Source organism: Amblyraja radiata, chromosome 4 (genome assembly GCF_010909765.2).
Source record: "Amblyraja radiata isolate CabotCenter1 chromosome 4, sAmbRad1.1.pri, whole genome shotgun sequence".
Classification (NCBI taxonomy): Eukaryota; Metazoa; Chordata; class Chondrichthyes; order Rajiformes; family Rajidae; genus Amblyraja; species Amblyraja radiata.
The window spans coordinates 13,220,917-13,248,837 of NC_045959.1; the positions used below are offsets into that span (position 1 = coordinate 13,220,917).

The 27,921-nt window shown below is 44.4% G+C and overlaps 1 non-coding gene across 1 annotated transcript; it reads right to left on the reverse strand.

Moving 5' to 3' along the window:
- Positions 1-11,371: 11,371 nt before the first annotated feature.
- On the reverse strand, positions 11,372-11,563 carry LOC116972656. Its single transcript, XR_004411855.1, has one exon. It is a non-coding gene; the product is annotated as a U2 spliceosomal RNA (small nuclear RNA).
- Positions 11,564-27,921: the final 16,358 nt, after the last annotated feature.

Sequence of the window (27,921 nt, forward strand, 5' to 3'; positions counted from 1 at the left end):
CTGCTTTTTTTTAAATTGCTGTTTTTTTCCCTTTTTCCTTCCGCCCACAATATTTAATGTGAAAAATAATATTTGCTTCGGTTCCATTCTGTTCCATTCTGTTTGTAGTTTGTTTGGTTGTTTGTTTGTTTTTTTGCACAAAGTCGGCGAGCATTGCCACTTTTCATTTCACTGCACATCTCGTATGTGTATGTGACGAATAAACTTGACTTGACTTGACTTGACTCCTCAGCCTCCTACGGGAAAAAGGACCACTCCTTTTTCAGCCTCTCCTTATAACTCAACCCCTCCAGACTTGGTAACATCTTTATAAATATTTTTGTCCTTTCTAGTTTAATTACATCTTTTCTACAGCAGACTGACCAGAACTGCACACCGTACTTCAACATATGACATTGCCAATGTCTTGTACAACTGAAACATGACATCCCAACTCCTGTACTCAACACACTAACCAATGAAGGCAAGCAGTCACGTGGCTCTTTTAAACCTCTGATTCAACCTCAATTTGCTCATTTCAAGTTAGTGGGGGTATGGTTAAGAGTCAAGTGTAGATATCCTAATGTTTTGTCTGCTTCAAATAAGCGTTAACATAGAAAGATAGAAAATAGGTGCAGGAGTAGGCCATTCAGCCCTTCAAGCATGCACCACCATTCAATATGATCATGGCTGATCATCCAACACAGTATCCCATACCTGCCTTCTCACCATACCCCCTGATCCCTTTAGCCACAAGGGCCACATCTAACTCCCTCTTAAATATAGCCAATGAACTGGCCTCAACTACCTTCTGTGGCAGAGAATTCCACAGATTCACCACTCTCTGTGTAAAAAATGATTTTCTCATCTCGGTCCTAAACGACTTCCCTCTTATCCTTAAACTGTGACCCCTTGTTCTGGTTAAAATATCACAGGCAGTCCTGAAACAGGCATACCTGTTACATATGAACTTAATCTACCATCAAACTAATGAGTGGAATGAAAGCAGTGGTCAAATTTATATATTTTGGAGTCTGTAATAATGTTATACAGATTACTTCATGACAAGAGTTACAGAATGTTTCTTATGAACATAAACAATTCAGTCTGTGGCGAAAGACTTTAGTTTGATCGTTCTTGGAGTAAATATCTAACTGGATGATATCCAGAAGGAAAGGAGAGTGGTTCTTGCCTGCTGATGTGAAATGAAGTAATAATCATATTAATAACTGGGATCATTTCCAGGCATTCTACCAAGTGGGAATTTATTAGTTAGCAGGTGAGAATGAACTGAGGCATCACTGTCTAAAGCCTCACAACAACTTTATTCGGAACTAATCCAAAGAAATCCCTTGTAAGTACAATGCCAAAAAGATTGTAACAATCTTACCAGGTCAGCCAAGATATGGGAGGCCAGCCATTAGAGACTAAATAAAAGACTAGATTTTTGAAAAGGAAGAACAAACTTGGATTATACACTCGTCTTTCATGATGAACCATGACTATTTTATCAGTGAAGTACTTTTGAAGAGCAGTCATTGTGAATTAAAGGTACACAAAAATGCTGGAGAAACTCAGCGGGTGCAGCAGCATCTATGGAGCGAAGGAAATAGGCGACGTTTCGGGCCGAAACCCTTCTTCAGACTGAACTTATTGTGAATTTATATATAAGTCATTGTGAATTACTGGTTTTTCATAATTTTGTCCATTGCAAGGACACATTCCAACCTATTTTACTTCGGTTTGTGTAGGAAGGAACTGCTGTTGCTGGTTTAAACCGAAAATAGAAACAAAAAGCTGGAGTAACTTAACGGGGCAGGAAGCATCTCCGGAGAGAAGGAAAGGGTGACATTTCGGCCTTCAGACTGGCTAGGGATAAGGGAAACAAGAGATTTGGAGCTATGAGTAAATAGGCCACCATTGTGGCAATGCAGGAAGTCGCATAAATGCCAATGTATTGGTGAAGGGTCTATGCCTTGAAACTGACAATGAGTTACTTAATCCAGCCATCTCTCAATGCCTCGTGTCAAAGGTTGGTAAGTTTGCAGATAACACCAAGATATCTGGGGTTGCAGACTGTGAGGAAGGCTGTCGAAGTATACAGCGGGATATAGAGCAACAGCATAAATGGGCGGAGAAATGGCAGATGACGTTTAGTCTGAGCAAGTGCGAGGACCAAGATCACCACTCCAACATGTTGGATTTGGGAGGTCAATTGTAAGGGGAAAATATACAATGAATGGCTTGACCATTAAAAGCATTGAGGGATCTTGGGGTCCAAGTCAATAACTCCCTGAAAGTGGCAACACAAGTAGATAAAGTGGTAAAGAAGGCTTATGCCCCTGTCCCACTTAGGAAACCTGAACGGAAACCTCTGGAGACTTTGCGCCCCACCCAAGGTTTCCTATGCGGTTCCCGGAGGTTGCAGATGGTTGCCGGAGGTTGCAGGTAGTGGAAGCAGGTAGGGAGACTGACAAAAACCTCCGGGAACCACACGGAAACCTTGGGTGGGGCTCAAAGTCTCCAGAGGTTTCCGTTCAGGTTTCCTAAGTGGGACAGGGGCATAATGGATGTGAGAACCATTAGATCAATGTTACATGGGAGCCAGACCAGCCTGGTGACGATGAGCTGATGGTGACTGAGTCTGAGTGGCTGCAGACATTTGGTTTCACTGGTGAGTGGAGTCGCTGAGGCGAGTGAGGGAAAGCGTCAAGTGAGTTTCTAAATCACTTAATTCTACTTGTCACCCTTGTTTAGCCAAGCAGTTCAATGACTAACTAAACCACTGCTGAAATTCTTTGAATAGCACGTGAATGAAGTCATTCTGTGCTCTTCTGCGCAACTTTTCTGGAACTGTGAGAGGATTTGACAATGTTCTCCCCTCTACACCACTTGCCTTTTTACCTCTCAATTATGCACATAGATTCAGAACTTCAGTCTTTTGAGGGCTTGGACAGTGTGCCAGCACTTGCTCACATAAATCAATCCTGTTTAGACCTGACTTCCCCCAGTGCATTTCTCGTTGTACAGAACCAATCCTTTATCAAACTCTGCTCACGCCTGACCAAATATTTCCAGTTGTGTGTACTGGGAACCCAAGGTTTCCGTGCGGTTCCCGGAGGTTTTTGTCAGTCTCCCCAATGGTCGAAAATGATTTCCGCTTCTTCTATGTTCCGGCGATTATTTCAAAAAATTCAAAACCGGCCGCAACTAAAAATAGGTTGCCGTTTTAAAAATCGGTATTTTTTAAGTCGAAGCCGGTTGCGATGCTAGTTGAAGGTGGTTGCAGGTAGTGGAAGGTCTTTCCATTAAGCTATGCTTGCTATTGTAGGTCAAGGTATTGTGTATAAGAGTTTGGAAGTCATGATGCAGCTTTATAGGACTTTGGTCAGGCCCTATTTGGAGTATTGTGTGCAGTTCTAGATGCTCCATTACAGGAAGGATGGGGTGGCTTTGGAAAGGGTGCAGAGGAAGTTCACCAGAATTATGCCTGGATTGGGGAGTAATAACTGCAAGGACAGGTTGGACAGACTTTGATTGTTTTCTCTTGAATGTCAGAGGTTGCAGGGAGACCTAATAGAAAGTATATACAATTCTGAGAGGCATGGATAGGGTAGACAGTCAGAATCTTTTTCCCAGAATGGAAAAATCAAATACCAGAGGGGGTAGCTTTAAGATGAGAGGGACATAGTTTAAAGGAGATGTGTGTGGCAAGTATTTTACACAGAGGGTGGTGAGTGCCTGGAATGCACTGTCTTGGGCGGTAGTTGAAGGAGATACTTTAATGGCATTTAAAATACTTTTTTATAGACAAATCGATATGCAGGAGATGGAGGGACATGGGTTATGTGCAGGTAGATAAGAGATGGTCTTGGCATCATGTTCGCTACAGACATTGGAGACTGAACGGCCCGTTCTTATGCTGTACTGTTGTATATTCTGTTTTATGTGATCTTCAGTTTTGTAATTATCTGAGGAGATGGTGCATAGAAACATAGAAACATAGAAAATAGATGCAGGAGTAGGCCATTCGGCCCTTCGAGCCTGCACAGCCTTTCAATATGATCATGGGTGATCATCCAACTCAGTATCCTGTACCTGCCTTCTCTCCATACCCCCTGATCCCTTTAGCCACAAGGGCCACATCTAACTCCCTTCTTAAATATAGCCAATGAACTGGCCTCACCTACCTTCTGTGGCAGAGAATTCCAGAGATTCACCACTCTCTGTGTGAACAATGTTTTTCTCATCTCACTCCTAAAAGATTTCCCCCTTATCCTTAAACTGTGACCCCTTGTTCTGGACTTCCCCAACATCGGGAACAATCTTCCTGCATCCAGCCTGTCCAACCCCTTAAGAATTTTGTACGTTTCTATAGGATCCCCCCTCAATCTTCTAAATTCTAGCGAGTACAAGCCGAGTCTATCCAGTCTTTCTTCATATGAAAGTCCTGACATCTCAGGAATCAGTCTGGTGAACCTTCTCCGTACTCCCTCTATGGCAAGAATGTCTTTCCTCAGATTAGGAGACCAAAACTGTACACAATATTCCAGGTGTGGTCTCACCAAGACCCTGTGCAGAACTACAAGAAAGTGTACATATTTGTTTGTCTGAAGTGGCTTTTCACAATAATCATGCATCCAATCAGGTGCCCACTGGTTATTTTGCAAGATTATGAACAACAGTAGATTGCACCAAATCCGTTTGATGAAGACAATGTGATATGAGCAATTATTCATGAAATTGGGGGGCTGCAGGAACAATGGGATATGAACAGGGTGGGAATATTACTTTACAAAATTGCAATTGAGAATTATTTTCTTAGTTTGCCATAGATAATAAATGTTCATAAGTCATAGGAGCAGAATTAGGCCATTCTAGAATTAGCCATGAGTATACTTTGTCATTCAATCGTGGCTGATCTTTCTTTCCCTCTCAACCCCGTTCTCTTGCCTTCTCCCCTTAAGCCTTCACACCCTTACGAATGAAGAAGTAGTTCAAGCAAATTTCAGTTCATGTGTAACTTGAGTCTGTATTTAAAAGGCTACATTGACATGAATCCATGGAGAAGTGAGTGTCGTTGGAACGGTCATGGTTCCATTAAGGTGAGATTCTGGGCCACCCACTTGACAGTGTTGGACGGGGAACTCACAATTACTGGACGGACAACTCAAACCAATTCCCCGAGATCTTAGGAAATGGATGGGTGATGTTTGGGGTTGGGACCCATCATCAGACTGAACAAAAGTCCCAACCTGAAACTTTGTCTGTCCATTTCCCTTCATTGATACTGCCTGACCCACCGAGTTCCTCCAGTAGTTTGACTCTTCATTTAACGATTTCAGCACCTGCAGTTTCTCTGGGATCATATCTGTCTGATATCATGAACATAGTAATAAGGGAAAGGTGACTTTTCTAGTTGTTTAAGCAAAATGTGGCAAAAATGCAGAAGGATGACATTTAAAAAATAGAAAGGAAGGTGTAAAGTATTAGCACGACGTGAGATATATTAATTGGAAGTAGCGACATGCTAATTGAGAGGATGTATAATTGATTAAACTCTATTATCAATGAACATTGCTCCATGCATTAAGCCCCTGTCCCACTTAGGAAACCTGAACGGAAACCTCTGGAGACTTTGCGCCCCACCCAAGGTTTCTGTGCGGTTCCCAGAGGTTGCAGGTAGTGGAAGCAGGTAGGGAGACTGACAAAAACATCGGGGAACCGCACGGAAACCTTGGGTGGGGCGCAAAGTCTCCAGCGGTTTCCGTTCGGGTTTCCTAAGTGGGATAGGGGCATTACAAGGTGCTGATTCCTTCAGGGAAAGACATGTAGAGCAGAAACAGTCTGCACTGCTTGTATTGCGATTGGTATTGGTTTATTATTGTCACGTGTACACAGATACAGTGAAAAGCTTTGTTTGTGTGCTACCCAGTCAAATCACACTATAAATGAGTACGTGAAGAAGGGTCTCGACCCGAAACGTCGACTATTCCTTCGCTCCATAGATGCTGCCTCATCCGCTGAGTTTCTCCAGCTTTTTTGTCTACCTTTGATTTTTCCAGCATCTGCAGTTCCTTCTTAAACTATAAATGAGTACAGTCAGCAGCAATGGCAGAGCACTAGGATCAACTTAAAAACAACTTCAGATCTCTGCTAATCGACAAAATGAAACCATGGCTAACTACCACCCATTCCATTCCTCTTCAGACTGCCCATGCAATTACAAGTAGTTTATAGCAGGTTATAATTTAAATCTAGCCGTCTTCTAAAGCATTCTTATTAATTGATGCATTTGTCAAGCTCTATTTCCAGTGTACTATGAAGTCAGTTTTGTCTATGGTGACTAATTTTCAAATGGCACCCTCTTCCCAGTACTTGGTTTTAATGCAAGCAGTGGCACCAAATGGAATACCTGAATTCAGTAGATATGATGGAACAAGCAGAATGCATAAGAAGACCTAAACTCAGTTTTACACCGAAGATAGAAAAAGGACATTTGGCCTAGTCAGATCAGAGCTTCGATTTTGCTCCAGTTTATACGGAAGAGGGGAGATCTCATTAGAACCTATCGAATAATGAAAAGCCTAGATAGAATGGATGTGGACATGATTTTTTCAATAGTGGGGTTGTCATCTATTCCTTTTCTCCAGGGATGCTGTCTGACCCGTTGAGTTACTCCAACATTTTGGATCTATCTTCGGTATAAACCAGCATCTGCAGTTCCTTCCAAAGCTAAGTTTTATATTTGTGGTCAGACTTAAATTTCACTACTTTGAATTGCCCATTAGACCATAAGACAGAAGCCATTCAGAATTAGGCCATTCTGCACATCGAGGCTGCTCCACCATTCGATCGTGGCTGATCTATTTTTGTCTCTCAACCTCATTCCCTTGTGTTCTCCCTGTAACATTTGACACCCTTACTAATCTTCATTTTAAAAATACCCAATGATTTTGCCATCTGTGGCAATGCAATTCACAGATTCACCACCCTTTCGCTAAAAAAAATCCTCCTCACCCCCGTTCCAAAGGTACAACCTTTTTCTTCTGAGGTTGTGCCCTCTGGTCCGCAACACCCCCACTATTGAAAAAATCGTGTCCACATCCACTCTATCTAGGCTTTTCATTATTCGATAGGTTCTAATGAGATCTCCCCTCTTCCGTATAAACTGGAGCAAAATCGAAGCTCTGACTAGGCCAAATGTCCTTTTTTCACCTGTGTTCTTGTGTATGGCTATTTGCGCAGTCTTATTGAGGTTGTAGATTAATTTCACATGAGATAAAGTCAGCAACAAAGGATTGTTTTAGGATAAGAATTTGCAATATGATGCATTATCCATTGGGTAGCATCATTGCAACTGCAAGCCTACTCTCACTTCCCATGTGTGTCGTAATAATAATAATAATAATAATAATAATTTGTTTATAGGGACAGTGCATATTAATGAACATTTGCATGTAAATATGCGAGATTGTAGCCAATCAGTAGCTAATTTCCGTCTCTAGTCCCAGGCAAAGGTAGGTGAAGTGTCTTGCCCAAGGACACAACGACAGTACACACTCCAAGCAGGATTCGAACCGGCCACCTTCAGGTTGCCAGCCGAACACTTAGCCCATTGTGCCATCTGTCATTGCTGACTCACGCCCACATAGTTGAGGATGGAACAGGTTTTCTATGGAAGGTTAGAACCAGGGACTACAACACTAATCCTAGACCAGAGTGGAATTTGTGATATTGGTGATCTGTCAAATGTTGTGCGATAGAACATGGGGATGGCTATTTACAAGGAAGTTGCCAGAACTAGAGAGTCTGAGCTGTAGGGGGAGGCTGAGTAGGCTGGCACTTTATTCCTTGAGGTGCAGGAGGATAAGGGGTGATCTTATACTGCATGGATTGGGTAGATGCATAGAGTCTCTTGCCCACAGTATGTGAATCGAGGACCAGAGGACATAGGTTTAAGGTGAAGGGGAAATGATTTATTCGGAATCTGAGGGGTAACTTTTTTATACAAGGGTGGTTGGTGTGTGGACCAATGTGACAGAGGAGGCAGTTGAGGCTGGGACTATCCCAACATTTAAGAAACAGTTAGACAGGTACATGGATAGGAATAGGTTTGGAGGGATATAGACCAAACACAGGCAGGTGGGACTAGTGCAGCTGGGACATGTTGGCCAATGTAGGCAAGTTGGGCCGAAGGGCCTGTTTCCACACTGTATCACTCTATGACTCTATGGTCTTGTGTTGCAAGAGTGGTGATTGTCCTTATAAGGAATGGCTACCATCTCTGCTGTCAGGATTGCCCCATATACAGGGAAACTATGCTGACAGGGTCGATTTCTGATTTTCTGAAAGCATTCTCACTTCACGAGGAGTAAGTTGGAAACTACATTGGATAGCTTATATTAACTTCTGATTCTGCATGGGAGTATCAGGACTTCCAGCCATACCAAATATGACCACTGTGGTATTAATGGATGGTCTTGTTTTTCTTGGGGTGAAGGAAACTGAGAGGAGGAGGGGAAGGGATCTGATTAATGCAGAGGTGGGTCTATAAAACAAAAAGCGTAGGCTTAAAATAAAAAGCAGGAAGGTTAAGAGGGCATCCGAGGCAGAATTATTTCACTTGGAGGCTGGTTGGAATCTGAAACTTAAGGGTCTGTCCCACGAGCATGCGACTCCATGCGGCAAGCGCAACCTAACGTGGTCGCTTGAGCCGTACGGCCTCGCGGGGCCAGTCTCACTTCGATCGCCGGAGCCGTATGGAGTTGTGCGGAGCTGGTCCCGACATAGCACGGAGCTCCGAAAAACTGAACGTGTTCAAAAATTCCAAGTGGCAACGGCCTGCTGGCCCGCAGCCGACTCGATGCCGTATGCACCGCCTCGACGCCGTACGCACCTCCTCGACGGGCGTGCGCAGCTTCTTGACGGCGTACGTCACGCGCGAACTTCCCGCAGACTTCGCTTGAACTTCACTCACTCGACCTCCGTGCGGCCACCGCTTCCGGTTTGGTCGCGCTTGCCGCATGCAGGTCGCATGCTCGTGGGACAGGCCCTTTACTGCCCAATGGAATGATGGAGGCAGACAGTCCCATGGCATTTAATAGTAAGATTAAACGAGAACTTACCAGTTTGAAGTTTGATCTGTATTTTATGAGGAGTTACGATGAGGGATTACGTGAAGAACCCGCTCAGTGCGCAGGCGCGGCATACTTCCAAGCAGCGGTGTGGAATCACAGATAGACACAGTTATTTGAAGTAAACATAGTAAAGACAAGGAGACATCAATTTATTAGTTTGATCCATATAATGAGGGTGGGAGCGGAGGGCACGTAATCCCTCATCGTAACTCCTCATAAAATACAGATCAAACTTCAAACTGGTAAGTTCTCGTTTAATCTTACTATTTTACTTCGGAGTCACGTGAGTGACTACGTGAAGACTTCAAAGCTCTGTGATTTCAAACCGTGTAACAGTTCATACTTCACTCGCTGCCGAAGTTATTCGAGGGAGGAAGTATGTTATCGTAATCAACCATGAATCTGTTTGTAAAAACAATAATGGTGTTATTAACAACAACAAGACCAATTGCTCCCCCGGGCTTAAATTATATATTTTTTGCAGATTCCTTTTCTGCAAACGATACAGGTTCTGTCAGTGGTTTGTTATAAAAGTTTGGAACGTATACTCCCTAGACCACCCTGCAGTAGCCAGGATGTGGTCCATAGGCTCGTCCATCCTCTTAGTTACTGACGTGGAAGCTGTCCTGGTGGAATAAGATTTTATACACGTTAGTATTTACTCCAGCAACTCCCAGTACCTGCTTGAGCCACTAGAGATAGTTTAGCTCGTCACCCGACCATGAGGTTTCCTGTGGCTGACCCATAAGGCTTTTTCCTCTCCCTCGGTATTCCTTATTGTGTCGATCTCTAAGTGGGTCATGACACATAAAACGTGGTTCAGGTGGGTATGCCCGGAATTTCATGACTGGACCTGATGTTCCTGGTCTGTTCTGTTTGGCCAACCCTTGAATGGGCATGTGACACTATCTGGTGTTATAACCATGTTGTCCCATCGCAGTAGATGGGAGAGCTGGCTCTTTGTGTTGATGTAAGGCCACCAGCATGTCCATCTTCAGGGTAGGCTGTTCCAGGGTGAGTGACCTGGCTGGTGATCATCCCCTAAGGTATGTCAGGATTTCACTGACATCCCAATTTGGGTGTACCTATTTCTGAGGAATGGATTGATATACCTCTCCTGTATCTGATCACCAGTGAGCGGTACCCAAGTTGAGTAGGCTGACAGAACATGTCCTTCATTGTGGTGAAGACCTGCCAGGAGCTCCAGTACAGTTTTTGTTATAGTTGAATGTGTAATTCCTGTTTTGGAAAACAGTGTACCATTTCTTGATGCTCCTCAGGTATGTTCCCTAGGATATGCGACGGAATGCTGTCATCAGGTTGATAGTGCTGCTGATCCAAGCACAGCAATGGTCTTCCCAATTCTGCAATTCTTTTAATGACCATGTCGAGGATCACTGGGAACCATGCTTGTGGACTTGGTCCACTGTAATTTGCGTAGTACCCGACTGATGAAGCCGTAGTACCTATTGAAGAGGTAGAAGGAAAGGAAAACATAGAGATTAGGTTCCCCCCACCCCTCAATACGCGGGAATGTCTCCATTGCCGCTGCCTTGAGATTGGTTTCATGTGACGTAAGTTAGTACGTGGTGATTTAATTGGATATAAGGAATCGATATCTGGTGTCCATATTGCTTAGTAATTTCAGCAAATATTTTTGGTTTAAATGTATGTTTACAGTATTTAGCTCACCTGATAGGTGAGTTACTGATGGTCAAACTTGTTTGACGACATACGGTTTCCAATTGTTAATAAATTGTCACCTAATATCGATGTTCTCCGCCCAAGTGGTTTGGTATATGCCACCACTGTGATGTTGTTATCTTATAAACGAACATGCAAATTTGGTGGATTACTGAGCAAATGCTTCACTAGAATTAAGTAAGTTAATATATAACATGTTTAAGTCAATTCATATTGGCATTAAGTATTACAAGCTCAGTAACACATCAGGACACATAAGATGTTACTCAAAACAGGTGGAAGTGTACAACCATAATCCTTCCTGCCGATAAATTCCATGATAGCACTACAGATTTATCCATTTGCCCCCATATTACAGGTATGGAGATAGTTTTGAACACTAGTATCTCAGCTCATAGGAAAGGTACAAAGTTCAGTAGCTGGTAATGCTGCTATATCCCAATTACTTTGCCACGTAGTTGATTGGTGGTTAATGCACCATGACTGATAGTCTTAATGAATACCAGATAACAAAGTTGTGGATGGTTAACGTAAATATCTGGATATATATTTTGTGCACCGTTCCCAGAGGCACTGCAATACTGGGTTGATGCGTGGAGTGGACGGAGCAAGCCCCTATTCCATCTCCCTGTTCCAAAATTCAATTTAATATATGGTCCCTAGATAAGGGACGTATCAGATTATTAAACTGATAAGAACAGATACTACACTTGATCTTAGCCAAAAGGCCGAGAAGCGATGCAGCTAAAGCTGTATCCAAGGATAGTTTGTCGTTAATATATAGACATGCCATGACGGAATGTTTCTAAGTGTCAGGGCTAGTTGATTCTGGATAACTTTGACTTAAATGCCGCAACGCTCATCATGGTTACTCCATCCAGGTAATTGCGGTATATCCGAAACTTATATGAGAAGGTACTGAATAGTGTGCATCTTCAAGGTCGATGTCTACCATAAAGTATCCTTGGATCAATGGTAGTAGTTACAAATCCCATGAATGGGTATACCTGGTGAAATACTCAAGTGGTTTATCAACGATGGTGCGACATTCACCTTCGTGGGAGGGTAGACCCCTTGGGGTGCTTGCTGAATTGGTGGCAAGATATTAATTCTATTCCCCTTGTATTTATTTTTTGGTATATAACTACCAAGAGTGATAGCTTCCTAACCAGGCGTGATTCACCCACCCCTTGTTAGTACAACCCTTAACCTTTATGTGATGGTAGGAACCATACTTATCTGTCTTCATTGTTGTTTTCTTCGGTTTCTGGTTCCTTGTTCTTGTAGAGACGATGTTTGTTGGGGGGTGGCGCATTTTCCCTGGGGCCTGCTCTGGGCCGTGGCCTAAAATGCTACGGGTTTGGCATGCAGGCCCCGAGCTTTCACCAGTACCATGAGGTAGACGCACCTGGTGGACACGTAGAGGTACTGCTGTCTGGTTTAGTGTGGTGCTCATTCCAGACTCTGCCCTCTTGTGCCGAATAGTTTGAACACTTCGTCCAGTTTTTTAGGACTGGTTTGGTAAGTGCCAGGTAGCAGGATCTGTGCTTGTGAGGTCGGCGTTCTCATAGTCCTGTTAATTTCATAGATTGAGGGCAGGTTTGTGAGTTCATTTGAGAAGTTATGAGGTATACCGTTGAACAGTAGGGTCAGGTGTTTTGCCATACTACCCTGCCCTTCTGGAATGAGCAGGTGGACATGATAGCCGACGTCAGGGTACCAAATGCATTTTAAAAATATTTAGGTTAAATGCGCTGCTCAATGTATCCCCCAATAATGGCGGGCACTTTGAGTAAATGCAATTTAGGGGAGGCGTGATAAAACCAACGCCTCATGGCTACCTGTCTTGGAGAGGTTTTTTGGAAAAGACAGGTAGTAAGCTGGCCATCAGTTGAAACTGAAAAGCCATCTCGCTAGTGGTGGAGCCACATAGCGGCCACACCCAGCAGCTCTTCCTGATCCTGTACCTCAAGCATACTCCCGATATTGTTCAGCCAGTGACCCCTCTTCATGACCAGCCCAGCCACTGGTCACCCCAAAGCTAACCACACTAAGGAGGAAGCGATGGGCAGTGCCTAGGCACTGTGGAGGGTATGCCTGAACCCTCCAGCGAGACTTCCCCTCACGTAGCGTGTCTCGCAGGAGCTCCTGCTCCAGGAGCCGCTCCAGCGGCTCAGGCGGCTCTCTCTCTCCCTGCGGGTGGAGAGACGTCCCCTCCGACAAGTCGGAAGCCACCGGCCGGATGCCTCTTCGGATGGCTGAACATCCAGCCCGCAGCTCAGGCACTAGCGGGACTGGCCTCGGCGCGGTGTGGGGATAGCGGAGCGCCCGGTAAATGTTCCTACCACCTTCTTCTGGAGCTTTTGTGCCTTGTAGTAGCGAGAGCACCCCTCTAGCAGCGCGTCTCGCAGGCACCTGCTCCGAGAGCCGCTCCAGCGGCTCAGGCGGCTCTCTCTCCCCCCGTGCGGGTGGAGAGACGTCCCGTCCCAAATCGGGAACACCTGCCGGATGCCTCTCGAGTGGCTATGCATCCAGCCCGCTGCTCAGGTACTAGCGGGCTGGGCTCGGCACGGTGTTGGGGAATTGCGGAACACCGGGTCGCTCCTACCGCCTGTTGCTGCCCCCCTTCCCCGACGGAAACCGTTCCTCCTCGAACGGGGGACAGTTTTGTTCCAGAGCCTTTTTCTCTGCCTGTAAAACACAAGCAGAAAAAGGGGCTCCCCTGTAAAAGAAACCCGACCTCAGGGTACTCACCTGTCGGTCCGTTTCATTCTGTTGCGGGAGAGCCTAACTCCCGCTGCCGCTGTTGCACTGCTGGCGTAATGCCGCGCCTGCGCACTGAGTGGGTTCTTCACGTAGTCACTCACGTGACTCCGAAGTAAAATCAGCATTTAGACAAACACTTGAATCACCGAGACATGGAAGGCTATGGACCAAGTGCTATTAGATGGGAATAGTCTTGATGGGTGCTCCATGGTCACCATGGACACAGTGGGTTGAAGGGCCTCCCTATGTGCTGTAGGGCTTCATGGCTCTGTGACTAATCTGGCTTCTGCAAATAGTTGGAAAAGGATAAACAATGTCAACTGGGGTCAAAGCCATTGAAACAAAATGTGTTGTAGTTTATTTTTTAAATGTGCCCCTCATTATCATCAGATAACTGTGTGCATCTGCAGTGACATGAGAGACAGGGCGTTGTAGCCAAGGGACACGCCGGCTGCCTGCACGTTCTGCCGGTTCTCCTCGGAAGATGTAGGAAAGTCATTATCTTGAGGAGTGGCAAGGAGTTTTACGCATAGAGGAAGCGGCGGCTCGTCGCAGACGCGGAGGGCATATTGTATCGGGGTATCGGCCGACGGCCTGTATAGGTCCGATAAACGGTGCTCTGGCACTATTCCCTGCTGTTACAAAATGATAGGAGAGCAGGGAGAGAGTGGGTCTAGTGGTATGGAGGCCAGTGGAGGAGAGGATAACGAAGACAGTGTTGAGAAGGAGTGGGAAACCGTGGGAGCACGGGGTAGTCCCAGGAAGAGCAGCCGTAAAAGAAGGAAAAACAATACTGGTGGATCGGAGAGTGAAGACAAGGAACCAGAAAAGGAAATTTCGTTAAATGTAGTGGTGAGGTTTGAAAGAGAAGGAGGAGTGAAGAAGATAGATCCATTGAAGCTGACAAAAATAGTCAGGGCCCAGGTTGGGGAAGTAAAGTATGCAAGAGTGCTGGAAGATGGAAACATGCTAATAGGGTGCAACAGTGAGGCTCAAGTTGAAAAGGCAATGAAAATGAACAAGATTGACAAAACCAAAATAATCAAAGTAGTGAGAGTGGGAGAACGGAGGAGGGCAGGGTGTAAAGGGGTTATCTATGGAATCCCTCTCAAAGTCAATATGAGTGAACTGGTTCAGGAACTCAAGAAGAGATGTGAATTAATTATGAGTGCCAAATGAATGACCAAAGGAGCAAAGAAAGAGGAAACTGAGTCAGTCCTGGTCGAATTCAAGACAGAATCCCTTCCAAAAGTGGTCCATTTTGGATGCATGCGATATAGTGTAAGAGAGTACATACCCAAACCAATGAGGTGCTTCAAAATGTCAGAAATTTGGGCATATAGCTAAAATGTGCAAGGGGGCGAGGAAATGCGCAAGGTGTAGTGGGGACCATGAATATGGTCAGTGTGGAGAGGGGGTCAGACCAAAGTGCTGTAATTGTGGAGGAGAGCATAGTGTGGCTTACTGGGGCTGTGAGGTGATGAAACGCGAAGCTGAAGTACAAAACATAAGAGTGAAGGAAAAGGTCTCCTATGCAGAGGCAGCAAAGAGGGCTGGCCCTACAAAACAGATGAATGAAAGAAGGATCAGGAGGGGGCAAGATGTGGGCATAATGGAGACAATAAAAGAAAAAGAAAAGAATATATGGAAAGAAAAGAAAAACCTGGTTATATTTATAGCAGGAGTAATAAATGCGACAGCAGAAGTAAAATCCAAAACAGAAAGGATCCAAATCATTGTAAAGGCTGCAGTCCACCACTTGGGCATGGCAGGATTGAAGTGGGAGGAAACACATGATGGTCTCAGTATCCAGGCGAGCCAAGAGTCAACATGTGTGGGTTAATAATATTAATGTTAATCCTACAATGGAATGCACGAAGCTTGTTAGCCAATGGGCAAGACTTTAAGCAATTCATAGACAATAGGAAGGAAAAACCAGATGTCGTATGTATCCAGGAAACCTGGTTGAAACCAAGTTTAGATTTTGTTCTATATGATTATGTTGCAGTGAGATGTGATAGGGGAAATGGGGGAGGAGGGGGTTGCGCCACTTTCATTAAAAAAGGGATACCATACAAGGTATTAGGAATTGGGCAGGAACAGGAATATGTGGTAATAGAAGTGTGGTCTGAGAGGAGGAAAATAGTGGTAATAAATTACTATAATCCATGTAAGCGATTAGAGGTCAGTAAGTTACAGGAAGTAGAAGGCCAGAGCAGATCTAATGTTATTTGGTGTGGGGACTTTAACGCACATAATACATTATGGGGCAGTGGAAAGTCAGATAATAATGGGCAGGTAATTGAGGAATTATTAAATGATGGTAATCTAGTATGTCTAAATGATGGAAAGAAGACCAGGGTAGATGTTAGGACAGGGAAGGAGTCTGCGTTGGACCTTACACTTGTTTCTAATAGGATTGCTGCTAAATGTAACTGGGAAGTATATGAAAAGGGTACCATAGGAAGTGATCATCATCCTGTGCTATGCAAAATAAATGTTACTTTAATTATGAGTAAAGAAAACAGAAGTGGACGATGGGTGTTTGGAAAGGCTAATTGGGAGAAATTTAAGGAAGAAAGTGATAGATATGTAAAATCGATACAAGAAGAGACAGATATAGAAAACTTTGAGAATAAATTGTCAGAAGGTATCAAAAGAGCAGCATTAGTTTCCATACCTAAAAGTAAAGGAAGATCAAAAAGGAAAGCTGTGCCATGGTGGGACAATAAATGTAAAGAGGCGGTGGGGAATAGAAACAGAGCATTCAGATTATTAAAAAGAACTCATAACTACCAACACATGATTAATTACAAACAGGCTCAGGCAATTGTAAGAAGGACTATAAGGCAAACAAAAAGAGCATATTGGAGGAAGTATTGTGATTCAATTGGAAACACAACACAGGTAGGGGAGATATGGGGGATGATTTAAAAAATGGAAGGTGATAAAAGGGAGTGGAGTTATCCTATCCTAACAAGTGGAGATCAAACTGTAGTCTCAAATAAAGACAAAGCAGAACTAATGGTTAACACTTTTAGTAGGGTTCACAGCTCCCGCAACTTGTCAGATGAAGGAAGAAGAGGTAGGGAAAGAACAAGAGAGGAAAATGTTGAGGCCTTACAAAGGAAAGGTATCACAGAGGACAAGTACAATATTCCATTTAATGTGGGGGAGCTAAAGAGAGCTCTGGCCAAGTGTAAGAACTCAACCCCAGGGAAGGATGATATTTGTTACATAATGATAAAGCATCTAAGTGTGGAGGGACTCCAAAAGATACTTGCACTATATAACAAGGTGTGGGAAGAAGGGCGAATACCGGAGAGGTGGAAGGAAGCAATCATTGTGCCTATTAGAAAACCAGGGAAAGATGCAAGTAATCCAGTAAATTATAGACCTATAGCTTTAACAGCACACATGTGTAAACTGATGGAAAGAATGGTAAATGAAAGATTAATGCATCTAATGGAAGAAAACGGTATAGTGGCTAATTATCAGAGTGGCTTTAGAAAAGGGAGAGGTACTAATGATCCAGTTCTGTGCTTGGAAGATGATATAAGGAAAGCACAAGTCAAAAAAGAATCTGTAGTTACCGTATTTTTTGATGTAGAGAAGGCTTACGATATGTTGTGGAGAGAAGGTCTTCTAATAAAGCTGCATTTAATGGGAGTAGGAGGAAATATTTTTAACTGGATAATGGATTTTCTCAACGGTAGAAGTATCCAAGTTAAAATAGGGTCAGACATCTCTAGTAAATGTGTAGTCGAGAATGGAACTCCCCAGGGAAATGCGATAAGCCCGATCCTATTCTCAATCATGATTAATGATATATTTGCAAACATTCAACCAGAGATGGGGCGATCGCTCTTGGGAGGAATATAGATTTTATCGTGGAAAAAGTACAGCAAGGGATAGCCCAGGTGGAAGAGTGGGGAGTGAAATGGGGTTGTAAATTCTCTATAGAGAAGACAAAGACAATGGTTTTCACAAGGAAGAAAATTAAAGAGGATGTCCAGTTAAAACTATACGGCAACAATTTGGAAAGAATAAAAGATTTCCGTTTCCTGGGGGTTCATTTTGACTCCAGATTAACATGGAGGGTCCACATTACAAAAATAATTGGAAAATGCAAAAAAGCCATCAATGTAATGAGATGCTTGGCAGGTTTAGAGCGGGGAGCAGATATATTATCTCTTAAACATATCTATGTATCACTGATCAGATCCAGACTAGAGTATGGCAGTATAGCTTATGGATCAGCATCTAAGTCAGTGTTGTCCGAGTTGGACAAAGTCCAAGCGGAAGCTCCAAGAGTCTGTATAGGAGGTGTGCGGACGTCACCTGTATGTGCACTACAGGTGGAAACTGGGGAGATGCCGTTGAGACTGCGCTGCAGACAACTAATGGCTAATTACTGACTAAGCCTTAAGGGTCATGGAGAGAACCACCCAACAAAACAGGTAGTACAGGAGTGCTGAGAGAGAGGGGTGGCTCAGTCTGGAAGCTTCGGCTGGGTTGGAGGAGTTGTGGCAAGGGACATGGGAGTAGAGGACAAAGAGTTCTGCCCTGCAGTATTGTGGCCATCTGTGCCAATATGGTTACTGAACATCCCAAAAGTTGATCTGGATATATGGGAGGCAAAAAGGAGGAACAAAAATTCAGACCTAAAAACAGAATATCATAACCATATATATAATAGATACAGGGAACACCTCTTAATTTTCACAGATGGGATCAAAGGATCCAGTAGCTGAAACAACAGGGGCGGCTGTGGTAGTCCAGGGGATGAATGTTGAGCATTACAAAAGAACAAACAACTATTTGACAGTATATACAGTGGAATTGTACGCTATTTTGATGGCAGTTCGGTGGATGGAACGGGTGCAACCATGTAAAGTAGTAATATGTAGCGACTCATTATCTGCAATCCAGAGTATTGGGTCTGGTACATCCCATAGGCGGCCTGACTTCGTTTATGAAATCCTGCTACTATTAAGCCAAGTGACAAGGAGGGGCAGTGACGTGACTTTGTTGTGGGTCCCAGCACACATTGGTGTTCTAGGGAATGAAAAGGTGGATAAATTGGCAAAGGAGGCTGTAAAAAAAAGAAACATAGAGGTAAACTTACAACTATCCAAATCTGAAGGAAAACACATTGTGTGGAAGAAAATAAATCAGGAATGGCAACAATACTGGGAACAGGAGACAAAGGGGAGACACCTCTATTCGCTACAAAACAGAGTGGGCATTGCAGCAAGAAGAGGGGGGAACAGGAGGGAACAGGTAGTATTAACAAGATTGAGGATAGGACACACTCACCTGAACAGCACATTAAAAATATTGGGAAAACACCCTACTGGGCTGTGTGAGGAATGCCATCAACCAGAAACAGTTCAGCATGCCCTAGATGCATGTAGGAGATATGAGACAGAAAGAGGATTTATGATCATTGAAATGAGGAAAATTGGATTGACAGAAATATCAGTAAAGAACATTCTAGAGTGTGGAGGGAAAGGAAAAGGATTAAAGTTGTTGTTTGATTTCTTGAGGTCCTCTGGGCTTATAAAAAGGATCTAATATAAAGACATGTGTACTGTGGAATGAAGCCAGAAGGTGGCAGCAATGCAACATTGCGGATGCCGGCTGCCGTAAAACTCCAAAGAAGAAGAAGCAGAAGAAGACATGAGAGACAGCTGCTCTCTTCTCATTACACAGGATGCTCTGCAGTATTTCTTCACATTAGAAAGAAAGGTTTCACCACCAAGGAGGAACAAAGGGATAAACTATCACCATTGAATGAAAGGAATTGTGTTTTCGAGAGCTTGAAGGAATACTCTCAGAAAATATGTGTAGGAGTCTTTTTGTTGCATATAACAATCAGAATTCAAACACTAAGGAAGCTCACCGTTCAATCTGACCTCTGCTGCTGGAATGTGGTTCATTTTGATAATGTTAAAAACTTAGTGAGCTGGGAACAAGGTGAGTGCTAACCTGTTGACCTATTTGGATGTGTGGTGAGAGGTGGGCGGGGAATCTACAGGGTCAAAGATGCCAAAATATGTTTTCATATCAAGGGAGTTTTACAAAGGCTTGACAAACAGTTGACAATAATGTAACAGGAGAAAAATTACATGAAACATAGAAATATAGAAACATAGAAATTAGGTGCAGGAGTAGGCCATTCGGCCCTTCGAGCCTGCACTGCCATTCAATATGATCATGGCTGATCATCCAACTCAGTATCCCGTACCTGCCTTCTCTCCATACCCTCTGATCCCCTTAGCCACAAGGGCCACATCTAACTCCCTGAAAAAAGTAAAGATAAATTTTAAAATAAGTTTCACAGGTAACATTGTTTAAAAGTGGAGTAAATGAACATATATGTTATTAATGCAAAGATAGTGCAGCAGAGGACACTGGCCAAGTAACAAGACCACTTTACCAGAGGTCTGATTGGGGATAGAGAGATATTGGGAGAATTTTAATGCAGTGAATTAATTAAATCTGGAACTAATATAACTAGCATTGGTAACACTGATTTAGAAATTACCAGATAAATGTAAAAACACATCTGGTCTGTTAAGAAAGAAAATCTGGCATCCTCATCTGCTAGGCCTAAATGTGACCCACAGCAATACAGTTGACTCTTAACATAAATACCCTCTGAAATGACCTAGGTTCAAGGGTGATTAGAGATGGGCAATAAATGTTGGCCTTGCCAGGTGTCATCTAAATCCTATGAATGAATGAATTGAAAAAACATATAAAAGGAATGAAGCTGAAATCCTATAGAAGCTGGAAATCAGAGACAAGAACAAAGTCTTGGCAATGTCCATCAGGTCAGGTGGCACCTGTGACTGAGTTGATGGGGTGGGGGTGGGAATTTATCTTTGGTCTCAAGTTCAAAACGCCCATGAGGATAGGTTGCAAATCCTGCAGAATGCAGAGTTGCAGGGAACTACTTCAGTGCCATGTGTAAAACTCTTCAAGACCATCAGAGATTATCTAATAAAAGCAGAATACTAACACCAGTGCCTGCAAAACTTTATTGTGCTTCTTACTACTTCATTTTCCATTTCCATTTTCAGTTTCATAGCACTGCAGTGATCCATGGTCACTTTCTCAGCTTCTTCCCCTATTTTGGGGTTCGCTGTAATTTGGAGGGTGAGACACTACAAAGCTTCCATGAAGCACACTTCAGGTTGTTCCAACTTGCATGTTGAGTAGAAAACCCGGAACAGTCTTCTTCAGACCATGGGAGACATGAACAGGGACACTACCAGAGTGGCCGTGTCCATCCTGAGTGAAGACATCAGGTGTCTCATCCACAAAGAGACACAAAGAGCACAGATACTGGAATCCGGAGCAAAAAGCAATCTGCTGGAGTAGGTCAGGCAGCATTTGTAGAGAGAAATGCACAGTTGACATTTTGGGATGATACTCTTCCTCTGCATTGAAAGATCCTTGGACTTTTTAATCTGCAGGTTGGAATCAGTAGTTAAAAAAAGCAAACTCAAAGTTAGCATTTATTTCAAGAGGGCTTGTATACAAAAGCAGGGATGGAACATTGAGGCTCTATAAGGCGCTGGTAAGGCTACATTTGGAATATTGTGAGCAATTCTGGGCACCATATCTGAGGAAGGATGTGCTGGCTCTGGAGAGGGCCCAGAGAAGGTTTACAAGAATGATCCCAAGAATGAGTAGGCTAACCTATGATGAGCACTTGTCGGCACTGGGCCTGTACTTGCTGAAGTTTAGAAAAATGAGGGGGGACTTCATTGAAACGTACAGAATAGTGAAAGGCTTGGATAGAGTGGATGTGGAGATGATGTTTCCACTAATGGGAGTGTTTAGGACTAGAAGTCATAACCTCAGAATTAGACTTATTTTAGGAAAGAGAAATTTCTTTAGTCAGAGGGTGGTGAATCTGTGAAATTCTTTGCCACAGAAGCTGTTGAGGCCAAGTCAGTGGATATTTTTAAGGCAGAGATAGATAGATTCTTGATTAGTACAGCTGTCGGAGGTTATGGAGAGAAGGCAGGAGAATTTGGTTGGGAGGGAGAGATACTATAGAGCAGCTATGATTGAATGCCGTAGGTTTGATGGGCTGAATAGCCTAATTCTACTCCTTTCACTTTTGACTTTATGACCTCTTTACAGTCTCTTATGAAGAGCGTCGACCCAAAATGTCAACTGTACATTTCAAGGTTTCAATGTTTCAAGATCAGTTTATTGTCCCTCCACAGACCTGAAATGTCGACTTCCATTTCCCTCCATATAATAAATTTTATATTTAATGGGCGCCTTTCATACAAAATCTCAAGGACACCTTACATAGTAATCGGAATAAAAACATATAATCGGAGTAAAACAAGTAATTAAAGACATCACAATGACACAAATTAAAAACAGAATTCAATCCAAAAACAGAAAATCAAAAACACAGTGTGAAGAGAGAGCAGCGGCAACCAAATCGTGCCAGCGTCCACTCTCTCTTCACGGCAGCCATCTTGGACACAGACCTACAAGACTACAGTTAGACAAAAAAAAAATCATCCCCCCACAGTGGATAGCACTATGGGGGAAGGCACAATGTCCAGTCCCCACCCCATGTTCACCCCAAAGTCAGGCCTATTGAGGCCACCGCAGTTGCCTCTACGGAGGCCCGATGTCCCTGGCCGTTCTCACCGGGTGGTCTTGCCCCGGCGTCGGTAGAGTCCTTTCGGCGGCTGGGCCACTTGGAACGGCCGCTTCTTGGTTGGAGCCCGCGGCTGCCGAAGCCGACAAGGCCGCGCCGGTTTGGCGCTCCTAGGCTCCAGATGAAAAAGTCGGCGCCCCGCTCTCCTCACTGCCGCCTTGCCGCCTCTACGCACGCCGTCTCTCCGCACGCCGCCTCTCCGCTCCGCAAACCCGCAGCCCGGAGATGTTGCTCACGGCGGTCCAGCTCGCCAGAGCTCCAGCGCGGCGACCCAGGCAAGGCATCGCCCGCTCCGCTCCGCTCCAGCGCTCCAATGCAGTGCCGCCACGCAGGCCGAGGTGCTGGGTGGTTCCCGCCAAGAAACGGCGCTCCAAGCCCGCTGGTAGGCCACGACGACGGGTCGACGGGCAGCCCGGAAAAAAGGCTGCCACACCGACCAGGTAGGGACCTATAAATAAAGTAACACCTACCCCCCCACATTAAAAGACCATATCCCCTACAAACAAAAAAACAGGACTCAATAAAAACTAAAAAAAAAACGAATTTAAGACGGACGGCTGCTGCTAGCAGCCGTTCACCAAGATGGCTCCTCCTCCTGTCATATGTGCTGCCTAATCCATTGAGGTCTTCCAGTAATTTGTCTTTAACTCTGTCTCTTCCAAGGTAGTTGCAACTTAATTTAGTTCTCCAGTGGAAGAGACTCTCTGAATCCCTTGACTGTGTGGGTCTTCAGAACCAACGTGGCATCAGTCAGGGTTCTCAGCATGGTAGGCATCACACTCATAGAAACATAGAAACATAGAAATAGGTGCAGGAGTAGGCCATTCGGCCCTTCGAGCCTGCACCGCCATTCAATATGATCATGGCTGATCATCCAACTCAATATCCTGTACCTGCCTTCTCTCCATACCCCCTGATCACTCTAGCCACAAGGGCCACGTCTAACTCCCTCTTAAATATAGCCAATGAACTGGCCTCAACTACCTTCTGTGGCAGAGTTCCAGAGATTCACCACTCTCTACGTGAAAAATGTTTTTCTCATCTCAGTTCTAAAGGATTTCCCCTCTATCCTTAAGCTGTGACCCCTTGTCCTGGACTTCCCCAACATCGGGAACAATCTTCCTGCATCTAGCCTGTCCAATCCCTTAAGAATTGTGTAAGTTTCTATAAGATCCCCCCCTCAATCACCTAAATTCTAGCGAGTACAAACCGAGTCTATCCAGTCTTTCTTCATAAGAAAGTCCTGACATCCCAGGAATCAGTCTGGTGAACCTTCTCTGCACTCCCTCTATGGCAATAATGTCCTTCCTCAGATTTGGAGACCAAAACTGTACGCAATACTCCAGGTGTGGTCTCACCAAGACCCTGTACAACTGCAGCAGAACCTCCCTGCTCCTATACTCAAATCATTTTGCTATGGATGTGACTACTCTCCACATGATGGACAATGGTGTCTGTACTGTATGTGGTGCCTGCCATAGGGAAGCACACTGCTCCTTGTTTTGCAACATTATGCACAAGTCAGTTGGTTAAAACATCCAGCACTTCCTGCTGTACAGCAACCAGTTCGTGGCCACTTAGAGCCTTCAACTGAAGCCAATATTATTCCTCATGATCACTGTCTGGGGATCTGGCACCAGGGGCATTTAATTTCACCAACATCTCCACCTTCACCTCCAATGTCAACATGTTCTCTGTATCTGTAAGCGTTAGATCAAATAATGGTGCTTCTTCATCAATTGGCTGGGACGTTATTCTTGGTCAATTGGTCCATTTTCTGAGGACTTGCAATGACGTGGATCAGAGAAGTGTGTGCTGGAAGCATAGGCAGCTTGCTGCAAAGGAAGTGTGGGTGAAGTGAAGGAGAAGTAATACCAGCTATAAAGACACCTTAACTAAAAAACAGACTGCTGGAAGAACCTAGCACATCAGGCAGCATCTGCGGAAGGAAACAGATAGACGATATTTTTGGTTGTGTCCTTTGTCTGAAGAACTAAATAAGCAATTAAAACATGAAATATATTTGGAGAGCGAATAAAACGAGAGATGGATACATATTTAGGTATTAAGAGAATCAAGGCCTACAGGGTTAGTGCAGGAAAGTAACATAGAAACATAGAAAATAGGTGCAGGAGGAGGCCATTCGGCCCTTCTAGCCAGCACCGCCATTCATTGTGATCATGGTTGAGTAATCAATCAGTAATGCTGAGAGAAAAGGTCAGCATGATTGTGTTGAGTATTTGATCATGCTCAAAGGGTTGAATGGCCTCCTCAAGCTTCAAAGAAAAGAATAATTTCAAATATTTTTTAAAAAGCACAAATACTTAACAATTCTTGCCCGCAGTTCAACAATTGCTATGAAATGGCAGCATTACTGATCCTGTGCTCGAGTTAACTTGAGAGGAGATTCCCCCGTAAGCTGCAGCCACTGTTGGACTCACGATAGAGGCTAATGATAGAACATGGCCGGTAACTTTGGAGCTCAATATTTATGTAGCTGTACCTGAGCCTTCTGATCCTAATGTGGGTGAATGCGGAGAATTATGTGTGGAACTGTTCTCATTTGCCTTCGAAAGAAGAACTGTATTTTAAAAAAACACAAAGTGATGGAGTAATTCAGAGGGGTTCGTTTTATGTTTTATTTTTAGAGACACAGCAACGAAACAGGCCCTTTGGCCCACCGAGCCTGTGCCGACCAGCGATCCCCGCACATTAACACTTTCCTACGCACACACGGGACAAGTTACAATTTTACCAAGCCAATTAGCCTACGAACCTGTACGTCTTTGGAGTGTGGGAAGAAACCAAAGCTCGCAATGAAAACCCATGCAGGGCAGGGGAAGAACGTACAAACTCCGTACAGACCGCACCCGAAATCAGGATCAAACCTGGGTCTCTGGCTCTGTAAGGCAGCAACTCTACTGCAGTACCACCATGCCGCCCATAATGTGGTTGGTCAGCACCTCTGGACGGCATGGATAGGTGACATTTTGGGTCAGAACCCATCTTAGCACTAGAACCATTATTTCTATCTCTTTAAGAGTCGCTGGCTAAAAACTCACTTTGCTTGCACACTAAAGGGCCTGTCCCACATGGGCGTCAGTTGCGCGTCAAGCAGTTGGCGCGTGAAGATTTCGTGAATCCCAAAATCCTGGTGGCGCCGGGCGCGACTGCGCGTCACTGCCTACTCCACCCCGCGCCATGCGCATGTAATGCACACCATGTTCGCGTCACGTGCGCGTCACGACGTCCATGTCATGCGTTGTGACGCGTAAATGACGCGCAAATGTCGCCCAAGTGGGACAGGCCCTTGAATCAATAAAACTGCAGAATCAATATGCTTTTCATGCATTAATAATCGGCAAGCACAAAACCAGCACTTTAATGCAGAATTAATTAATATAGTCAGAAGCAAAGTGTATTTTATTGCAAAAATAATAACCACACAATGAGGAAAATATACCTGGAATGATTGCAATGCTTTAGATTTGAAATTCTTTTTGAGGCTTGTCTCTGTGTCTCACACGGACTAATGGAATGAGAATCTTGTTCCTCTAACTCTTCTTGCCACCCAGACAAACAATTAAAAGGAGATGAGATTGGTTGTGTGCTTATAATTTGGGGATTTGTTTTGCTGAGTGCTAATGAACCCATTGCAGCAGGTCACAGCGGGAGGTCAGGCCTGCTAATCGGAACTCATTAATCTTCATCTCACTGTTGTATCCAGGCTACTTGGATAAACAGCTGTAAGTTGCTTTCACAGACGGAAAACAATAAAGAGTTACAATCTGCCTTTTATTTGTCCTTATACTGGAAGAGATGTAAATCAGCTGCAGGGATCACAGACAGTTTACTTACATTCATTGACCAAAGAAGTCAAATGTTTACTAACCAATCTGTATTGAAATACCGTCAGATGTTTATCTCATTTGAAGTGCAATTAGGTTGGCTTACCATTCAAGAGAGTTTATTGTCGTGTGTCCCAGATAGGACAATCACAGGTAGCTGGGTTAGCAATGGAAATGTCACCCAGGCGTTAGCCTTATGGTTGTTTGCTTCATTGGTCTTCTTGTGATTAATTATTAGCTTGCCCTATTGGTCATGAAGGTAGTCGTGCTTCTGATGACATGGCAAGGAAGATAAGTTTCTTTCCCTAAGGCACAGTGATGAAGCGTGTGTGTCTTTGCCAGCACTCCGTCCATAGCATATTTGCTTCTGAGGAAGAATGTCAAGAATTCAGGTTCTTCTTGAACCTAAAATCTAGGCTTCCACTTCAGTCACTTTAGAGGGTGTGTAAACCTGTCAGAAGGGCTATTTCCTTGCATTTGACATTAACCCGAGACCCCATCTGCCTCTAAGGGTGGGTGTGACAGAACCCAGGGCAATATTGTTGAAAAAGATCAGAGGAATTCTCCTGGTATCCTGGTCAGTGTTTATGCTTCAATCAACATCATTTAAACAGATTAGCTGATCATGGGTTCATTGTCACTGGTGGGGCATTTCTGTTGCAAGTCAGCTGCCAAATATGCTACCTTACTCTAACTACACTTCAAGAAACTTCTGCCTAGACCACAATATCTATTTATGACACGATGGCACAGCGTTAGAGTTGCTGCCTTACTGTCCGTGTCTGTATACAGTCCTTGTCTTTACGGAGTTTGTATGTTCTCCCCGTGACCACGTGGGTTTTCACTGAGATCTTCGGTTTCCTCCCACACTCCAAATATGTAAAGGTTTGTATGTTAATTGGCTTGGTATAAATGTAAATTGTCCCTAGTGTCTGTGAGATAGTGTTAGTGTACGGAGATCGCTGGTCAGTGCAGTCTCGGTGGGCTGAAGGGCCTGTTTCCACCCTGTACCTCTAAACTAAACTAAACTAACATTACATTTCTATCTTTGCAATGGTGAAATTTGAACTCATAAAGGGCCTGTCCCACTTACGTGTCCTTGGCACACAAATTACGCGACCTCGCTGTGACGGTCCCGTGAAGGTCGGGCACGATTACATGCGTACGCACAGCCATCTGGAGCGTGTGACGTCATTTGAAGATGGACACAAAGCTGGAGTAACTCAGCAGGGCCGGCAGCATCTCTGGAGAGAAGCAATGGGTGATGTTTCGTGTCGAGACTCTTCTTCAGCCTGAAAAGAAGGGTCTTGACCCGAAACGTCACCCATTGCTTCTCTCCAGAGATGCTGCCGGTCCCGCTGAGTTACTCCAGCACTATGTGTCTATCTTCGATTTTCTTGGCCCTGCTCTGGGAGTAGGAGTGGGGGCGGATCTGAAAAGCAACGGCCGTGAGCCCCAGGCCGAGTTCCGCAATCGTTTGCCTGCTTCTGCTGCTGTTGAAGGTGAGACGTTGCATCACGCCAGGGTCTTAGGCCTGTCCCACTTTGGCCGTCAGTTCCGCGACAGGCCGTTGGCGTGCGAAGATTTCATTCACTACAAAAATTTCGGAGCTCCGCGCGATGTCGCGCATGACTACATACCCCTCCGCGCTTCTAAGTGGGACCGGCCCTGCGCGGCCATACGATGCCTGTGCGCCTCAACATGACCACGAGGTCGTGTAATTTGCGTGCCAAGGACACATAAGTGGGACAGGCCCTTTATGAACAACCTATCAGATTCTCATTGC